The sequence below is a fragment of the Lactuca virosa genome, chromosome 3 (assembly GCF_052849685.1).
Source record: "Lactuca virosa cultivar CGN04683 chromosome 3, Lactuca_virosa_CGN04683_v6, whole genome shotgun sequence".
Classification (NCBI taxonomy): domain Eukaryota; kingdom Viridiplantae; phylum Streptophyta; class Magnoliopsida; order Asterales; family Asteraceae; genus Lactuca; species Lactuca virosa.
Genome location: NC_136428.1, coordinates 43,037,709 through 43,053,221, shown reverse-complemented (window position 1 = coordinate 43,053,221; position 15,513 = coordinate 43,037,709). Strand labels below are relative to the sequence as shown.

General features: G+C 40.7%; 1 long non-coding RNA gene across 1 annotated transcript in view; it reads left to right on the top strand.

Annotated features, from left to right (window-relative positions):
- LOC145165556 (uncharacterized) overlaps nt 1-15,513 on the top strand; it is a 43,494-nt gene that overhangs the window by 23,326 nt on the left and 4,655 nt on the right. The gene's annotated exons all lie outside the window — the stretch shown is intronic.

Genomic DNA, 15,513 nt, shown 5'->3' with positions numbered 1-15,513 from the left:
GAGGGTGATTAGGATAGGTCGTAGACTTGGGGAGCTTTATGAAAGACCCACACTTTCGTATTTGACAATTGTTACTCCGAAACATGCTACGTGCATATTCATAAAAACAATATTTTATATTGATAAAGTGATTACAAACTACTGGATACAAACCAACTATTTCAAAGTGTTATATATTACATAACTTCCCAGGATTCTATTGGGAGTGCAAAATACAATAGTTTCAAACTATTCAAAAATCTTCTATCAATACAATAGTTTCAAACTATTCAAAAATCTTCTATCAGTATATAACAATACTGGAAGCTTATCTCCTGCAAATTAGTTAAACATTGAGAGGGGTAAGCGGTGACGCTTAGTGAGTTCAATAATAGATATAATATAACGTTATGCCATATATATACTTCAATATGGCAGAAGCAAAGAGGAACAAGGAACAACAAAGGCATAATGCAAAAAGCTTTCCATATCAATCAATGAGACATAAAATACTCAGCAATATCATTTTGCTAGAATATTCAGGCTTTCAGCCTTATCTTAGCATACTGCCGAAGCCAAAGTGATGCCTATGTCATACACTTCATGGTCAACGGTACATACCAATACCCAAGTGATGCCTATGTCATACACTTCGTGGTCAGAGGTACAACTTTGCTATAAAAATAGCAGAAATAATAACACGAGATGATAACATGGAAAAGCACATAGCACATATAACACATAACATACAATTGTTCCTATATATTAAACTCACCGTGAAATAACCGGGGGTTAAAAAAGTAATTTGGGCAGCACTTCGTTACTATAATTAGCTTTCTTCGTTGAAAACCGGGCCCTGCGAAGGTTGGGCTTCGAAACCGAAAAGATAAATTTTTCGGGCTTCTCGGGAATTTCGGGGCGTGTTTCGGGCGTTGGAATTAATACCGGGGCATCGGGGGATGTCAAATTAGTGAAAATGTGGAAAAAGGGTGAAAAAGGACAAATTTCTAAACTTTACCCGGGAGATCTCGCAGCTACTATTTATAGTAACGAGGTCTGGATCCGAAGCGAAGGGAAGAGGGCAGGTGTCTGCGAGGCTCGGACCAGCTGGCTGCTTCGGCGAGGCTCGGATGCGATGGTCGGACAGGTGTGCGCTTCGGATTGGTCGGATGACGCGGCTACTTGCTTTGGATCTGGCCAACATCCTCGGTCGAATCAGGAAACAACACGCGGGTCGGGCACGAGGGATGCATGCGAGAATCACGTGATCGAATTCGGACCCTGTGCGAAACGCGTCGCTTCTAGGACACGCCACGCAGCAGCTTCGATCACGTGGCCAGCTCAGAGCGAGGGTGACGTGGCTGGCACTATTTATGCGAAGATTCTCGAAAACTGTGCCCAATCTTGTAAAATCCATAACTTTATCATACAGGCTCCGTTTTTGACGTTCTTTATATGCACGCGTAGGGAAAATTATGATCTACGATTTTCGTTTAGACTTCGTCGGAAAATTTTGACTTTATGTTTATATATTATTATTTTTAACAGACCGGGACTGGTAAATCCGTTAAAAATTTATAACTTCTTCATCCGACGTCCGTTTTCGTCAGACTTTATACCGTTGTACTGCTAATGACGAGACCTTAGATTTTGGTTTAGGTTGTGTCGGCTAAAAATCACTCGATCTAAAATTCGAGTTTTTAGCTGTCTACTGCTAAGTTGAAACTTAGAAAAATCATAACTTCCTCATACGAAGTCAGATTTTGGCGTTCTTTTTATCAAAATTCTCGGTTTAACGAATACTATGACTTTCATTTAGATCACTAGTGCTAAAAAGTAGTTTATCAAAAACTCACTTTTTACGTCATTCGGCGCCGTGCCGGTTTTGTCGCGGATCTTCAATTGGTCATAACTTCTTCGTTATAACTCGGATTTCGATGAGGTTTTCGCCTAAATGTTTCTAACGAGATTATCTACAACTTTCAATAATAAAATTTTACTTATTTCAAATTTTATATTTTCGCTAAATTTCACTATTTGGCTTTTAATTGGAATCTCATAAGACTTCCAATAATTTATGAGTGATTCTAAACATAGTTTTACCTTACTTCTAGTAAAAACTATCTGTTAGAACGCAATACTCAATATCACATAATATTTCATAATATTATTTACTTAAAACACGATTTCAAAACGTGTATGTTACAAATACCTCCTCCTTTTGAGAATTTCGTCCCCGAAATTACATCGATTAAAATAAATGGGGATATTTCGCTCTTATCTTATTCTTATTCACCCAAGTATAGTTCGGGCCTCGATGGTGTTTCCACTTGACAAGCACCAACTCTACTTCTTTATTACGTAGCTTAGTTGTTCTTTCGTTTACGATTTCTTCAGGCTCTTCTACATAAGTTAACTTATTATCCAGTTTCACCTCGGATAATGGAACTGTCTCATCATAGATGCTCAAGCATTTGCGCAGATAACTCACATGGAAGACATCATGAATACCTGCCAAATCATCAGGCAATTCCAAGCGGTATGCTTGTTTACCAATCCTCTGGAGGATTTTGAAAGGACCAACAAATCTAGGACTTAGTTTTCCTTTCTTTCCAAATCGCATAAGACCTTTCCATGGGGATACCTTCAACATTACGAAATCCCCCACCTGGAATTCTATTGGTCGTCTCCTCTTTTCTGTATAGGACTTTTGTCGATCCTGGGCCGCTTTCATTCTTTCTCGTACAATTTGAATCTTGCCGGTGGTGTCTTGAATCATTTCAGGGCCTCCAAGGATCTTCTGTCCTATGTCACGCCAACATAATGCAGTACGACACTTGCGACCATATAATGCGTCATATGGTGGCATTTTGATTGAAGTGTGGTAACTGTTATTATACAAGAATTCGACAAGAGGTAAGTATTTATCCCAGTTACCACCGAACTCCAAGACACATGCACGAAGCATATATTCTACTGTTTGGATTGTTCTCTCCGTCTGACCATCTGTCTGGGGATGATAAGCTGTGCTGAGGGCAACTCGAGATCCCAATTCACGTTGCATACTCGCCCAAAAGTGAGAAGTGAAGCGAGTATCACGATCAGAAATGATCTTTAGTGGCACACCATGTCTTGCAACAATTTCATCCAAGTATACTTGTGCGTATTTTTCCATTGGAGCCGTTTCACGCATGGCAAGAAAATGAGCGCTTTTAGTCAGGCGGTCGACGATTACTCAAATGCTATCATGCTGTCTAGCAGTCTTTGGGTAATAAAATCCATGGACAGTTCTTCCCATTTCCATACAGGAACACTAAGACTTTCTGGGGTTCTGTAAGGCTTTTGGTGTTCTGCTTTGACTTGTAAGCATACTAAGCATTCCTATACATATCTTCCAATGTCTCTCTTTAATCCAGGCCACCAATAATCAGCTCTTACATCATAGTACATTTTACTTGTACTAGGATGTATTGACAGTTTAGACTTATGGGCTTCATCTAAAATCTTCTTTCTTAATCCACCAATCTTTGGAATCCATAGCCGATTCTTGAATACCTTCAGTCCTCATGGATCATCAAGTAAAACATCGGTAGAATGTACTATCCCTTCTTTCTTCACATTTTCTGGCTTTAGGGCCTCTACTTGCCATTTCTCTAGTTCATCAAGAATAGTGAATTTTACTGTGGTGTGAGTAATAGCATAACACATACTATTTCGATAAACCTTTCTGCTAAGTGCATCGGCAACTACATTAGCCTTTCCAGGATGATATAGGATTTCACAGTCATAGTCTTTGATCAGCCCAATAGCTCGTTGTTGTCTCATATTCAGAGTTTGCTGACTGAATATGTACTTGAGACTCTTATGGTCGGTATACAATTGACATTTTGTACCAAAAAGGTAATGTCTCCAAAGTTTTAGGGCAAATACCACCGCAACGAGTTCGAGATCATGGGTGGGATAATTCTTCTCATAATCTTTCAGTTGTCTTGAGGCATAGGCTATCACTTTATCACGTTGCATCAACACACAACCGCGTCCCAATCTTGAAGCATCGCTATATACGGAGAAATCATCATCACCTTTTGGGATTGATAAGATTGGAGCATGAGTCAAAAGATCTTTTAAAGTCGAGAAAGCTTTTTCTTGGGCTTCACCCCATTCGAACTTCACTTCCTTTCGTGTAAGACTCGTAAGAGGTACGACTATACGAGAAAAGTCTTTAATGAATCTCCGGTAATATCCAGCGAGACCCAAGAAACTACGAATTTCGGAAGCATTATGGGAAACTTCCCAATTTTGAATGGCTTCGATTTTGGTAGGATCTACGGATACACCGTCACTAGAAATCACGTGGCTGAGAAATTGAACTTGACGAAGCCAAAATTCACATTTCGAGAATTTAGCATATAGTTTCTCCTTTCGAAGAAGTTCTAATACCTCACGAATATGAATGGCATGATCAGCTTCAGACTTGTAATAGATTAGAATATCGTCAATGAATACGATGATAGATTTATCGAGCATTGGGCGGCATACCCGATTCATCATATCCATGAATACAGTAGGAGAATTTGTTAAACCAAACGGCATAACAAGGAATTCATAATGCCCATATCGAGTACGAAAAGCAGTCTTCGGTACATCCTGCTCGTGAACTTTCAACTGATGATAGCCAGATCTTAGATCAATCTTTGAGAAATAGCTAACACCCTGAAGTTGATCGAACAAATCGTCGATGCGAGGTAGTGGGTACTTGTTCTTGATAGTCACCTTATTCAGCTCACGATAATCAATGCACATCCGCATCGATCCATCTTTCTTCTTGACAAACAGTACCGGAGCACCCCAGGGAGAGGTACTCGGTCGAATGAAACCTTTGTCAAGTAGTTCCTGTAGTTGGATCATCATTTCTTTCATCTCAGCTGGCGCAAGACGATAAAGAGTCTTTGCAATCGGAGCAGCACCAGGCACAAGGTCAATTCGGAATTCTACTTGCCTGTCCAGAGGAAGTCCAAGCAATTCTTTGGGAAAAACATCTGGATATTCTTTAGCAATGGGAACATCATTCACCATTTTCTTCTCTTCTTTTGAGACATCGACTGTGTAGGCCAGATAGATAGAACACCCTTTCGATATGAATTTACGAGCTTTGAGGAAAGATATTATTTTTAAGGTTCCTTGTTCACCATAGACATAGATAGGATTCTCCCATTCAATGGGAATACGTACTATCTTTTCATAGCACAAGAGTTCTGCGTGGTTCTTTGATAACCAATCCATGCCGAGAATAATATCAAAGTGGGGCAAGGAGATAGGGATCAGGTTAGCAAGAAAGTTATAGCCTTCAATTTCTATAATACAATCCCTATAGACTTTATCAGCAAGAAATGATATACTTCCAGCAGTATCTACGTGAAATGGTTGTGCGAGTACATATCAAGCAATTTGAAAGGAATGCGCAAATTCATAAGACACAAAAGAATCCGAGGCGCCAGAATCAAATAAGATGTGAGCAGGTCTAGAGTTAACAAGAAATGTACCCGTCACAACATTCGGGTCCTCGCGTGCCTCCTCTGAGGTAATCTGGAATGCACGACCCTTAGCTTTTGGCACCTCCTCCTTTTTAGTTGGAGTACCCTTTGATTGTTGAACAGGGGCTTGACTTCTCGCCGGTTGGTGAACAGAAGCTTGACTCCCCGCCCTTTGACTAGTAAGAGTAGGGCAGAAACGCTTCGTGTGGCCAGTAACACCACATGCAAAGCATGTAACACCTTTCATCGGACATACGGGCCTCTTGTGGCCTATTTCTCCACATCCATAACAGACCACAGATCCTTCCTCTATTCTTCATTCGCCCGGATGATTCTTTTCACAATTTCGACAAGCTGGCGACTGAAGAGAAAAAGATTGTGACCTGCCGCGGCCACGAAAAGTACTTTGAGATTGTACTTGCTTGCTAGGTTCAGATCGAACAGATTGAGTTGGTGGAATAGGGGAAGCAGGAACAGTCCTTTCAGTACGTGGATGCTTCGGAACAGTAAGAGTGGCACCACGTAGTTCTAAGTCATGCTCACGTCTTCGAGCATACTCAACGGCTTTATCGAATGACAGTACTTCCCGATTGGCAAAGAAATCGTGAATTTCGTGCCGTAGTCCCTCTAAGAATAATTGAATTTTCTCATCTTCAGTTGGAATATACTTTACAGCAAACTGTGCTTTTTGATTGAACTGAGTTTCATACTCATTCACAGTCATTCCTCCTTGTTTAAGCTCGAGGAATTCCTTCTCCAATCTCCTCCTCATATCTAGTGGACAATACTTCCCTAACAAACGAGTTTTGGACATTTCCCAGGCTAAATTCTCCTGGTCAAACCCGTTTAGAGCTTCATATGTTGCTTCCCACCAGACCAAGGCTTCTCCGATAAGCATTGCGGAAGCGTAATTAGCCTTGTCTTCATTATCCACATGAGAAATACGAAACACTTTCTCTGTGTTCTGGATCCAGGTAAGAACAACAATGGGATTAAGAACACCAGAAAACTCTGTAGCACCACTACTCTTGAAATCTTTGAACGAGGGACGCTTCACCTTCCCTTTTGAAGATTCTCCAGTGGCTTTCTCTTTTCCTTTATCACCATTCTTTTTGTATTCTTCGAGAGTCTGTCGAATAACACCGGTAAGTCTACCCAAGAGTCGCTCCTCACGAGGAGATACTGGAGTATTCACTTCCTCAGGTTGAGGACCTCCACCAACCTCAGGGGTATGGCTACTAACCTGTTCAGCCATTGCTCTACAATATGGAGTAACGTTGTATTTTAGAATATATTAGGGTTTATCCTTACCTAATACTTTTACTTAAATATTTCCTATGGTTTGTATCCCTATACTTACAATGATTAAGTTCATATATTGAACTTCCAATAATTTAAGTCTAAATACCAATCCGTGGAATTTAGTTCACTTAAACCACTGCTCTGATACCATGATTGAAAGACCCACACTTTCGTATTTGACAATTGTTACTCCGAAACATGCTATGTGCATATTCATAAAAACAATATTTTATATTGATAAAGTGATTACAAACTACTGGATACAAACCAACTATTTCAAAGTGTTATATATTACATAACTTCCCAGGATTCTATAGATTTATATATATGGGAGTGCAAAATACAATAGTTTCAAACTATTCGAAAATCTTCTATCAATACAATAGTTTCAAACTATTCAAAAATCTTCTATCAGTATATAACTATACTGGAAGCTTATCTCCTGCAAATTAGTTAAACATTAAGAGGGGTAAGCGGTGACGCTTAGTGAGTTCAATAATAGATACAACATAACGTTATGCCATATATATACTTCAATATGGCATAAGCAAAGAGGAACAAGGAACAACAAAGGCATAATGCGAAAAGCTTTCCATATCAATCAATGAGACATAACAATTTCCATACTTGATATACAATCAATAAAGTTTCAGCACAAGTGGCACAGAAAATACTCAGGAATATCATTTTGCTAGAATATTCAGGCTTTCAGCCTTATCTTAGCATACTGCCGAAGCCAAAGTGATGCCTATGTCATACACTTCATGGTCAACGGTACATACCAATAGCCAAGTGATGCCTATGTCATACACTTCGTGGTCAGAGGTACAGCCTTGCTATAAAAATAGCTGAAATAATAACACGAGATGATAACATGGAAAAACACATAACACATATAACACATAACATACAATTGTTCCTATATATTAAACTCACCGTGAAATAACCGGGGGTTAAAATAGTAATTTGGGCAGCACTTCGTTACTATAATTAGCTTTCTTCGTTGAAAACCGGGCCCTGCGAAGGTTGGGCTTCGAAACCGAAAGATAAATTTTTCGGGCTTCTCGGGAATTTCAGGGCGTGTTTCGGGCGTTGGAATTAATACCGGGGCATCGGGGGATGTCAAATTAGTGAAAATGTGGAAAAAGGGTGAAAAAGGACAAATTTCTAAACTTTACCCGGGAGATCTCGCAGCTACTATTTATAGTAGCGAGGTCCGGATCCGAAGCGAAGGGAAGAGGGCAGGTGTCTGCGAGGCTCGGACCAGCTGGCTGCTTCGGCGAGGCTCGGATGCGATGGTCGGACAGGTGTGCGCTTCGGATTGGTCGGATGACGCGGCTACTTGCTTCGGATCTGGCCAACATCCTCGGTCGAATCAGGAAACAACACGCGGGTCGGGCACGAGGGACGCATGCGAGAATCACGTGATCGACTTCGGACCCTGTGCGAAACGCGTCGCTTCTAGGACGCACCACGCAGCAGCTTCGGACACGTGGCCAGCTCAGAGCGAGGGTGACGTGGCTGGCACTATTTATGCGAAGATTCTCGAAAACTGTGCCCAATCTTGTAAAATCCATAACTTTATCATACGAACTCCGTTTTTGACGTTCTTTATATGCACGCGTAGGGAAAATTATACTCTACGACTTTCGTTTAGACTTCATCAGAAAATTTTGAATTTACTTTTATATATTATTATTTTTAACAGGCCGGGACTGGTAAATCCGTTAAAAATTCATAACTTCTTCATCCGACGTCCGTTTTCGTCAGACTTTTTACCGTTGTACTGCTAATGATGAGACCTTCGATTCTCGTTTAGGTTGTGTCGGCTAAAAATTACTCGATCTAAAATTCGAGTTTTTAGCTGTCTACTGCTAAGCTGAAACTTAGAAACATCATAACTTCCTCATACGAAGTCAGATTTTGGCGTTCTTTTTATCAAAATTCTCGGTTTAACGAATACTAAGACTTTCATTTAGATCACTAAGGCTAAAAAGTAGTTTATCAAAAACTCACTTTTTACGTCATTCGACGCCGTGTAGGTTTTGTCGCGGATCTTCGATTGGTCATAACTTCTTCATTATAAGTCGGATTTCGATGAGGTTTTCGCCTAAATGTTTCTAACGAGATTATCTACAACTTTCAATAATAAAATTTTACTTATTTCAAATTTTATATTTTCGCTAAATTTCACTATTTGGCTTTTAATTGGAATCTCATAAGACTTCCAATAATTTATGAGTGATTCTAAACATAGTTTTACCTTATTTCTAGTAAAAACTATCTGTTAGAACTCAATACTCAATATCACATAATATTTCATAATATTATTTACTTAAAACACGATTTCAAAACGTGTATGTTACACTTTATGTCTTGGAGCAACTACATGTTGCTGATGTTGTTGCATCTAGTGTCGATTTGTCATCTTTTTGTTTAAACCCTTCATCGTCTCTTTTTTAACTTTGGCATTCTCGTTTGGGGCATCTGTCAGCGTCTCGTTTATAGTTTTTGGTTTCCACTGGTGTGTTAGGCTCTTTGAAATTTGATGATATTTCTGATTGTTGTGGTTGTAAACTAGGAAAATTTTCTGCTTTACCGTTTAATAAAAGTGTCACTCGTTCTGTTGCTCCCTTTGATATTGTGCATTCTGATGTGTGGGGTCCCTCTTCGATCAACTCCAAATCAGGAGCTAACTATTATGTTTCATTCATTGATGATTACACTCATTATACATGAATTTATTTTATGAAGCGCAGGTCTGGTTTTTTCACCATATGTAGTGAATTTAGAGCTCTTGTCAAGACTCAACACTCTGCTGTCATAAAATGTTTTCAGTGTGATTTGGGAGGACAATTTACCTCCAATGATTTTAAACAATTATTGGCATCTGATGGCACTATACATCAATCATCTTGTACAGACACTCCTCAGCAGAATGGTGTTGCAGAAAGAAAACATCGAAATCTCCTAGAAACTGCCAGATCCATACTACTCTCTGCTCAAGTTCCCAATATGTTTTGGGGAGAAGCTGTTCATACCGCCACTTATGTTATTAATCGCATTCCTACTGCGTACACTTCGGGGAAGTCTCCTTATGAAATGTTGTTTGGACAACTCCCATATTATTCTTCATTACAAGTGTTTAGGTGTAAATGTTTTGTCTTGAAGCCTCATGTAGAGAGAGATAAGTTGTCTTCAAAATCAGCTCTTTGTGTTTTTCTGGGATATGATATTGGTCAGAAAGGTTATCGGTGCTATGGTCCTTCAAATCAGAAACTGTATGTATCTCGTAATGTCACCTTTTTAGAGCATATTCCATTCTATAGCATTCATGTTCAGTCATATGATGCAACCCGAGAGGAGCTTCGTACTATTGATCCGTTTAGCATTGACATTGATGATCCACCACATGTCATTGATCCACTACTTGCTGCTGATCCACCACATGCGGCTGATCCACCACCTATCGTTGATCCTCTGCCTACAAACCATCAAGACCCCCCTCCATCGAGGCCTTATTGTAATAAGAAGTCCACAAAGCTTCCTGACTTTGTCTATTCCTCTTAGTCACCGGTGTTTGCCTCCTTTATTGCTAATGTACATCGTCTCTCTGAGCCAACATCCTACAAAGAGGCCGTTTCTGATCCCCTTTGGCAGACTGCTATGGCTGAGGAACTTGCAGCTCTTTATCAGACTCATACATGGGACCTGGTTCCGCTTCCACCCGGAAAACACACGATTGGTTGTCGTTGGGTTTATAAAATCAAAACAAAGTCTGATGGATCCGTTGAGCATTATAAAGCCAGACTTGTTGCGAAAGGGTACACGCAAAAGTATGGTGTGGATTATGAGGAGGCGTTTGCTCCTGTTGCAAAAATGATGACTGTTCGCACCTTGATTGTAGTTTATTCCATTCACCAATGGAAGATTTATCAGATGGATGTCAAGAATGCTTTCTTGAATGTTGATCTTCATGAGGAAGTATACATGTCTCCTCCCCCTGGTATTGCTCACCAACCAAGTGAAGTTTGTCGACTTCGGAAGGCACTATATGGCCTCAAACAAGCCCCTCGTGCTTGGTTTGAGAAATTTTCTACAATGATTACTTCTCTTGGTTTTCAAACAAGTAACCATGACTCGGCTCTATTTATTCGATGTACGAATGCAGGTTGGATTATTCTTTCCTTATATGTCGATGACATGATTATTACTGGTGATGATCATGATGGTTTTGGGTCTTTAAAGCGTGATTTGGCTCACCGTTTTGCTATGAAAGACTGGGGATTGCTACGTTATTTCTTTGGGATTGAAGTTGCTCAATCTCCAAAGGGTTATCTTTTCTCTCAAACGAAGTATATTTCAGATTTGTTTGAACGTGCATGAGTCACAGATAATCGAACAGTTGATACGCCTATAGAGAGTAATGCAAAGTACTCTCCAACAGATGGTGTCCCATTATCAGATCCAAGCCTTTATCGTACCATTGTTGGGAGTTTGGTTTACTTGACTGTCACTAGACCGAATATTGCTCATGCAGTTCATGTGGTTAGCCAGTTTGTCACTGTTGCTACTACTGTTCATTGGGGAGCTGTTCTTCGTATTTTGAGATATTTACGTGGTACTCAGTTTCGCACTCTTATGTTTCCATCTACATCCTCTCTTGAGCTGCGTGCCTATAGTGATGCAAATTAGGATAGTGATATTTATGATCGTAAGTCCACTACTGGGTATTGTGTTTTTCTTGCAGATTCATTGGTATCATGGAAAAGCAAGAAACAATATGTTGTTTCTCGATCTTTTACAGAATTTGAGTATCGAGCCATGGCTATTGCCACTTGTGAGATTGTTTGGTTGAGATGGATTCTTGCAGATATGGGCGTTCACATCTCTCAGCCTACCCTGTAACAACCCAAAAATCAAGGGTAAAAATTTCATTTTTTTTAATACAGTCAAAACACATATACATTTAAATCCAAACGTTCCAAAAGCATTTCCAATTCAAAACATTTATCGGAGTTCATCCTAAAATCACGAAATGCGGAAAACACAGGTGTGTGCACTGCGATCAAGCCGAGCCCTTCCTTTCCAAAACCATGATACCTAAAACCATAAACAAAACTGTAAGCACGAAGCTTAGTGACTTCCCCAGAGCATACCCCACACAATCCACATAACCACATAATCCTTATCAGCTATAACAGCTACATAAACTATAACAATCGCATAAGCATGCATATACACATATAAATATGCTATGAAAACCCTCCAAGGTCTTATTCACATACTCACGTAAATCATATCAACTACACCAGCCATGCATATAAACATATAGGGAAGCCCTGGAAACCCTCCAAGGTCTTACACCGGGTGCCCTGGAAACCCTCCAGGGTCTTAGCCCACTGCCATGGGAACCCCCACATGGTCTTCACTAACTACCAATCAAACCATACATACCAACATATAAGCTAAACATGAAAGCAGATAAGGATGCCCTGGAAACCCTCCAGGGTCTTACACTGGATGCCATGGGAACCCCCACATGGTCTTAGCCCAATGCCATGGGAACCCCCACATGGTCTTAACTAAGGATGCCATGGAAACCCTCCAAGGTCTTACACCTTAGTGCCTCGGGAACCCCCCGAGGTCTTTACCTAGGATGCCGTGGAAACCCTCCAAGGTCTTACACCTAAGTGCCCCGGGAACCCCCCGAGGTCTTCCATGCAAGTATCACAAAGACCACTAGCATATCACGTACCACATAATCAATTAGCATACCACATAATCACTAGCATACTCCCTACCACATAACCAGCTAACATGCCACATAATACAACTTCAGCTAGTGTATCACATATCATAAAATGGGCCGGCATTGGTGCCTTAGACCCATTGGTATGGTGGGGAGACTCACCTGACACTGCTGAAGTCCCGTAGATAAAACTCCAATGCTGGTCGACAGGTTCCCGAACTGTCAACATCAAACAATGTTGAATCATAAAAAGTGACCCTCTTGAACTTCAGCTACCGCAGCCGACAAGCACCCGCAGTCAAGCTCCTCCATCAGCAACCGCATCCGGAGTCTCTACCTACCGCAGTCTCTTTACTAGATTACTTTACTTGTCTTTTATTGTAATACTCTCTATTGTCCAGTATGCCTTGCATGGCTACTCTTAGAGATGTAATCTAGTGTACTTCGTGAGTCTCTATAAATAGATCTCATTCTCTTGTATTCATAACGTATCTATCTATTCTGAATACACATATATGAAGTTATCCTTTCTATCTCTCTATCTAATTACTCATCCCTTCTTACTCTCAAATCTTACTAGAATACAACTGATTATAACCTCTCTTCGGAGCAAGTCTTTTGTGACTTAATCACTAAGTTTGATCTTCCTTATTAACTTGGTTTGAATGCATTCCTTGTTATGAATTAACTTATGTGTATACTTGATATAACAATTGTTGTCATTTCTATTTCTTTACTTTTCCGCAACTAACTCTCTAACTATCTAACTCTAACTTATTAATATTATTGTTGAGCTTTTAGATCCTTCGAGATTAACTATTCCGCAATCTACTTGTTCTAACGTTTGTTCAAGTGTGTCTCTAAGTTTTTCTTTCAACAAACAATATCCGATTAATAATTGGGTTCCAAGCCCAAAGTCCCACTCACACTCCTAAGGCCCAAAAGTCAAGTAATGGGCCAAAGCCCAACATATGGCCCAATTTTCCAAATTGGGCCCAACTTTTAAATGGTCTCATTCAAAGGCCTAACCAGTTAGTCCAGTCCAAACATTTGGCACCTCTAATGGCCCAATATCTAATAATCATAAAGGCCCAATTGTGGCCCATCTATGGCCCAATTTTCCAAATTAGGCCCAAACCTTCACATGGGCCTTACCCTAAAGCCCATTAATTTATTATAGTCCATATAATTTCTCTTTGATGGCCCATCAATATCCCAATCACCAAAGCCCAATAGAAAGGCCCAACTCAAAGCCCAAGTGAAATTAGGGTTTCACATAAAATGACAATTAGGGTTCAGTGTTTCTCACTTAACCCATTAAGGACTTAATCCATTAAGTCCTCCACTCTACTAAATAAATCATATGGTGTGATTGGGCTTAATACATAGTCCAATTCTAATGGCCCAAATGTGGGTCCCGATAAGTCCAAAGCCCATAAATCCAATATTAGGGTTTTTTAAACCCTAATTGGGGTTTCCAACCCCATCTTAGCCCAATAGGCCCAATAGCTAGGTCTTTTGATCAATTAAGGTTCATTAGGCCCATTAGGGTTTTACTAGGCCCTTTGTCCAAACACACCAAATGAGTCACAATACAAACGAGGCACACCGCCACCACCTCACGGTGGTGGTTTGAGTTTTCCTTTTCATTATTCCGACATGATTACAGTTTACAACGCGAAATCCAAAAATAAACACACACACTAACTAACATAACACACACACATGGTGGCAGCCACCACCTCACGGTGATGTCGGTGGGTTCTCCGGCCACAAAACACACATATAACCTCATAACAATTAGAAACGACAATAACACATGAACACACACCCATATATACACCCACAGCCACCTCCCACGATGGCTGGTGGCGGCGGAATAAGGCAGAAATGGCAGCCACCATGGTTGGGTGCCATGGTGGTGCACCTAACCTCCGGTCAACCATCTTTATGAGTTGTAGCAATATCCCACGCAAAACATGACATGAAACGCAACCTTCAGCCACCGATCTGACAGCGGACACTGTCGGAAAAGACGAAAACGGTGGCCAAAAGGGCACCGACAGTAGTTCTCCAGCTTCTCCGAGTGACGACGACAGCAGCACATCGGCAACCAAATATGGAGGTGAGGCATATGCATAACCTCCGACTGGGAAACAGCGGCAATAGTGGGCTCTAACGGCCGGAGATGGCGGAAATGATCTGTTTCCCTTCGTTACATACTGAACAACAGCATCACACAATGGTCTCCGTCTTCAGCAGCGACGAAAAGCACAATGGTGGCTCGGTGGTCGGAGGAGCAAGAGAGGATAGGGTGGCGACCGGTGGTGGGAGGCATAAGGGTGGGTGGCGGCTGAACTTGCTCCTTAGGGTTAGGGTTTGATCGGTGGTTACGGGTTATAAACCCTGCCTCAATAAACTTCCGCCCATAATGACATATTTGGCCCCTCCTCCTCAATTTCTTTCAAATTTAATCCATATTTACCCTTTAGCCCTTGATCCCATAATTTCCTATCATAATAAGTCCTGAAATTACCAACCATCCCCCTAGGCCTTCAAATCTTTTCAATTTAAGTCCATTAATTACCAAATGCACCCTGACTTTTGAAATCCTTTTCAACTTAACTCCAGAATTTACACTTTTAACCCCCAACTTCTAAAATTTTAACAATTAACCCTCGAGACCAACACCTTGCTTTATAATTACGGATTTTAGGGCTACTATTAATTTATTAATTTGCTCATTTATTTATTTAATAAACGGGGTGTTACAACTCTCCCCCACTTAAATTAGATTTCGTCCTCGAAATCATTATTTACCATTCCTTACATGCCAAACCACTCAAGTTACCTGGCCACAATCCTGGGAACACACTAGCCTTCCCCAAGGTAACCGTGACCATCCTTCGCAAGGCCCTAAAATCCACGAGTGAACGAATTCCTCGC